Raw genomic sequence first — 6,224 nt, 5'->3', positions numbered from 1 at the left:
CGTCACAATCTAGTTCAGGGACAACTTCACCTTCACAGCATTTGTTTGAGTATCCAATTTGAGCCAATTTGACGTATTGTAAATGTTTCATGTGTTTTTGTTTATTATTTTGTGTTTAGTCTTAATAAATCATATTGTTATTTTGGACAGAACTTTCATTCTGTTAATCGGTAGAGCAACCCTATCATTTCTCACTACGTTAATGAAACCTTCCTTTATTTAACTTATTTATCAAATTAAATTATTGCAGGTGCCAAACTCTTTTCTACTCCACTTGCAGGGTTGATTACAGTCAGTTCGCGTATCTTTTTAATCCATGTGCAGCAGCAAAAGTCGGAGTTAGAATGGGGGGGGGGGGGGGGGGGGGCTTAGAGCATCATTTACTTATGTAGATTCTAGAAGAATTTAGTGTTAAATACACTGCTAGCCCCGGCACCTCGCAACTGCAAAGGGAAACATTCTACTGCATCACAAGCAGTGGTTACTGCCTATGTAGGTAATCTTCTGGCCATAACAATGTGACATATGATCTGCTGTTAATGTAGTCTCCACTGACTTATTCAACAGATTATGTGAGAGTGTAAAACCAGTCAGTAACTGCAAGATTCTAGGAGCTGTAAGACTGACGCTTGTAATACAAAGTTACAGGCCCACCTGCCTATTAAGCTGAGAAATGTAGCTATTAGTTGTAGATTCCTAGTTTTTGATTCCTTGGTGGTGGAATGTGTATTAAGAATGAAGTGTCTCCAGGAAAAGGATGTGAGGATCAGGTTTTGTTCTTGGAAATGCTTTCTTTTAATTGACAGTGCTGAAGAATCTGTACATCTGCTAAAAACTGATGTTGGTCTAAGTACAATTTTACAAGATACAAAACTGAAGTTAATCAGCATGAGACTAAATATGCAAACACGCAGTAACCTGAGTTGACTGCAGTTCCTTTTATTAAAGAGCAGGTGGTAAATACAGAAGCTGAATCTACATACTTAAGAAATAGTCAGCAGTCTGATTTAACCAGTATTTTGTTAAAGAATTCCAATGTTTATGAATAGAGACCTGGTATAATCCAATGTTATGAATGTCACCCTAATTTCATTCCACACAAAACTTTGTCACAATCCCTACTCTGTTCTGTGGGCAAAAAGACCAGCCACCACCAAAGAGATTAAAAAATGCTAGAATGGAACATGTGCCGAAGGCGTATTGCATTAATAGCAATAGCAAAACTGGGAGTTAATGTTAAACTGGTTATGTACTCCAGACCCATTAATAAAATCGTTGTACCTGTCTGTATCTGACCAGAAAACATAAAGGAACAAATTCCAATGTTTCAAGGGGTCAAATTTCTAACAAGCACAGATCTTTGTGCTCCTGTTGGTAGATCCCTCTACCTGAGTAGCCATGGAAAATCCTGCTTTTATGTATGAGGTAGAAGCTATCAGTTTAAAATGCTGCCATTTGGCTTGCATGTTCAGAGGCGTTTATTACAGCATTCAACTCCATTCTAGGACCAGAGTTGCTTGGCTGTGAAATCCTCTTCTAATAAATAGATTACATGGCTAAATTAAATTACCCTATTTGATGTAATAGTTAACAACCTACAACATACTTCAACAAAATTAATTGCTGCTTGACAAATCAGAGAACTGTGAGTGGGTGCGTCCACTTCCAAACATCCCTAGGAATGAAATTTCTTGGGAAGAGAAATTAAAACAAGCAATGGTAGTGGTAACAGAAAAAAAAAACATTTTGACTGAAATTTATCAAGTATGCAATATTTTATTGTGGGAAATAGAGCACTAATCAGGAACAATCCTAAGTCCCCAGTAAAAGGAATAAGAAATGGCATTTCTTATACTTCGGTCCATTCAATATTGCCAGGATGCCACATACTGGAGTTTATTTACTTGTCTGTCCTGGAACTAAGAGAATTAAGGGACTGTATCTTCATACGATCTGAAAAGATGCTTCCATTAATGTTTTGTAGCTGCCTGTGTCTGTATATGTGTGGATGGATGTGTGTGTGTGGCTCAAATGGTTCAAATGGCTCTGAGCACTATGGGACTCAACTGCTGTGGTCATCAGTCCCCTAGAACTTAGAACTACTTAAACCTAACTAACCTAAGGACATCACACACATCCATGCCTGAGGCAGGATTCGAACCTGCGACCGTAGCAGTTGCACGGTTCCGGACTGCGCACCTAGAACCGCGAGACCACTGCGGCCGGCCGTGTGTGTGTGTGTGTGTGTGTGTGTGTGTGTGTGTGTGTGTGTGTGTGTGTATACCTGTCCCTTTTTCCCCTAAGGTAAGTCTTTCCGCTTCCGGGATTGGAATGACTCCTTACCCTCTCCCTGAAAACCCACATCCTTTCGTCTTTCCCTCTCCTTCCCTCTTTCCTGATGAAGCAACCATGGGTTGCAAAAGCTTGAAATTTGTGTGTGTGTTTGTGTGTTTTTTGTCTCTATCAACATACCAACGGTTTCATTTGGTAAGTTACAGCATCTTTGTTTTTAGAAATATGTCTGTATACAGTTAGACATACAGGGTGTTACAAAAAGGTACCGCCAAACTTTCAGGAAACATTCCTCACACACAAATAAAGAAAAGATGTTATGTGGACATGTGTCCAGAAACGCTTAATTTCCATGATAGAGCTCATTTTAGTTTCGTCAGTATGTACTGTACTTCCTCGATTCACCACCAGTTGGCCCAATTGAAGGAAGGTAATGTTGACTTCGGTGCTTGTGTTGACATGCGACTCATTGCTCTACAGTACTAGCATCAAGCACATCAGTACGTAGCATCGACAGGTTAGTGTTCATCACGAACGTGGTTTTGCAGTCAGTGCAATGTTAACAAATACGGAGTTGGCAGATGCCCATTTGATGTATGGATTAGCACGGGGCAATAGCCGTGGCGCGGTACATTTGTATCAAGACAGATTTCCAGAACGAAGGTGTCTCGACAGGAAGACGTTCGAAGCAATTGATCGGCGTCTTAGGGAGCACAGAACATTCCAGCTAGTGACTCGCGACTCGGGAAGACCTAGAACGATGAGGACACCTGCAATGGACGAGGCAATTCTTCGTGCAGTTGACGATAACCCTAATGTCAGCGTCAGATGAGTTGCTGCTGTACAAGGTAACGTTGACCACGTCACTGTATGGAGAGTGCTACGGGAGAACCAGTTGTTTCCGTACCATGTACAGCGTGTGCATGCACTATCAGCAGCTGATTGGCCTCCACGGGTACACTTCTGCGAATGGTTCATCCAACAATGTGTCAATCCTCATTTCAGTGCAAATGTTCTCTTTACGGATGAGGCTTCATTCCAACATGATCAAATTGTAAATTTTCACAATCAACACGTGTGGGCTGACGAGAATCCGCACGCAATTGTGCAATCACATCATCAACACAGATTTTCTGTGAACGTTTAGGCAGGCATTGTTCGTGATGTCTTGATTGGGACCCATGTTCTTCCACCTACACTCAACGGAGCACGTTATCATGATTTCATACGGGATACTCTATCTGTGCTGCTAGAACATGTGCCTTTACAAGTACGACACAACATGTGGTTCATGCACGATGGAGCTCCTGCACATTTCAGTCGAAGTGTTCGTACGCTTCTCAACAACAGATTCGGTGACCGATGGATTGTTAGAGGCGGGCCAATTCCATGGCCTCCATGCTCTCCTGACTTCAACCCTCTTGACTTTCATTTATGGGGGCATTTGAAAGCTCTTGTCTACGCAACCCCGGTACCAAATGTAGAGACTCTTCATGCTCGTATTGTGGATGGCTGTGATACAATACGCCATTCTCCAGGGCTCCATCAGCGCATCAGGGATTCCATGCGACGGAGGGTGGATGCATGTATCCTCATTAACAGAGGACATTTTGAACATTTCCTGTAACAAAGTGTTTGAAGTCATGCTGGTACATTCTGTTGCTGTGTGTTTCCATTCCATGATTAATGTGATTTGAAGAGAAGTAATAAAATAAGCTCTAACATGGAAAGTAAGCGTTTCTGGACACATGTCCATATAACACATTTTCTTTCTTTGTGTGTGTGAGGAATGTTTCCTGAAAGTTTGGCCGTACCTTTTTGTAACACCCTGTATACCTGGATTATGCTTATTGATTACCAAAGTGTGAATCTATGTAACTGAACATTTTACATGCAGTAGAAAGATATACCTATACATAAACTATTAGTAAACTACTTTCACTGATGTATGTTCACTGTACAAATTGTGTATACATGTAGACACAGAATGAAGAGAGAGAGAGAGTTTTAAAATTACCACTTTATTAATTACTACTTTTTACACAGTGTAGGGAGCCCAAGATGATTTATAGTGACTTGCAGTTAGTAAAGGCAGTCATGCTTTATAGTTATTTAGGGGATTTTTTTTATCTTCATATAATAATGACCATTGGTAATGAAGGGCATTTTTTGTACTGCACAACATCTTAAAGTAAGATGATAGTGTGAAAACAAGTATGACAATTTTAACTACAGTAGAAGAAGAGCCATTAGTATGCACTTGTGACTAGAGAATTATCTTTTGCATTTAATATGTTACAGCATTTTGAGCGCTACAAAAGATAGAGTTATTTTCTGTGTTATTAGCACATGAGTTGGTTGATATTATTTTTTTTGATTAAAAAGAAATTATCGGTATGATTATTTACATGTAAAGTAATGTAACATGTAACAGATGTTGCTCACGAACTAATGAAACAATGGAAAATACAGGATGGAATGTAACAATATTATGAAAAGGAAAGTTGCTACTCACCATATAGCAGAGATGCTGAGTCACAGATAGGCATCAACAAATGAATTATAGATAAGTCACAATTTTTTCTGAGTTATGAAAAGGAGGTTAATATAAGTTATGTGCATTCTTTGATTCACAGTTAGTCCAATGTTGAAGATAACACTGTCTCACTCAGTTTTAGATTTATTTGCAAGTTTTACTGAACCATTGTGAAAGTAGTTATTGTATGGGATTGGATGAGTAAAGGTAAAATTAGAGAACCAGATAGTTTGGTAATATGAGTAAATTAACTCTTTTAATAGTATGTATAGTCTGAGGTTGGACATGAATAGGGATGGTAGTCCTGAATGTTATATTGTGAGGATGGGATATAAATCTGTTTGATTTGTATCCAGAGACTGGCAATATAACATACAACCCATAGCTGGGTGTGTCACTTGTGATTGGAATGACTGTAGAGTGCAGTGGCTGAAAAATGAATTGTAGCTATGCATGATTAAAGCTATGAATAACACTTCCTCACAACAGATTTGATATTATAGATGACAGCTGCTATTATGTATGATGAGAGCAGAGCTGTTCATGGATATGAATCCCAATGTGTTGATGTGTCATGAAGAACCCACTTCAGCATCACATACACAAACACTAATAAATACCAGTTACTACTGGGCAGCTGCCACTGCGATGACAATCAAATTTCATAGGTAGTATCATTGGTGATGAACTGTGTGCATAATGCAACTTCATAATAAGCAATGTAAGTTTTTCATCACTGCAATTAACTGCAAAGACACTTTGTGAATACATTTGTAGTTGTTATGAGCAGTACTGAACTGATAGTAAATATTATGTGTGCTGCAAGTCATGAAATAAGTTAGTGAACTGCTTCAGCTGGCAGACAAAATCTGCTTGCCTTTGTTAAACAAGTTCAACTGCAGACCATTTTACATGAATCCTCAAGATTCTATGTTTTGTTAAGTTAAGATGGTTTACAGAAGGACAAGTACCTCTGCTTCAAGTTAAAAGAAAATGTGTATGGACAGCACACCACTCTCCTGTCCTCTGTTGATTTTTGCGAGCAGAGCTGCTTAGTCAAGTAGCTGCTCCATTGGCCTCACAAGGGCTGAGTGCAGCCCATTTGCCAACAGTGTTTCAGTGTTAAGCAAACCCAGACAGTCACCCTAGCCAAGCCAAACAGCACTGGCAGCAAGGCTGCCGGCCTCAGAAATATATTGCTGTTGTATATTTGTTGACATTTGTTATACAATAGTTAATATGTTCCTGCCATCTATGTTTGATGCCAATTATGTGAGCAGTACCTGTTACCATCCCAAAGATGCTAGACAAACCAAGCACGTTACATCTTTGGCTGGAGCTTCAATGCTACCTACTATCCGCGTTGCTACATGTTGTATAATCAAAGATTATTGAA

The sequence above is a fragment of the Schistocerca nitens genome, chromosome 1, assembly GCF_023898315.1.
Source record: "Schistocerca nitens isolate TAMUIC-IGC-003100 chromosome 1, iqSchNite1.1, whole genome shotgun sequence".
NCBI classification, from domain to species: domain Eukaryota; kingdom Metazoa; phylum Arthropoda; class Insecta; order Orthoptera; family Acrididae; genus Schistocerca; species Schistocerca nitens.
The sequence above is the reverse complement of the archived record's forward strand: the minus strand, read 5'-3'. Positions refer to the sequence as shown.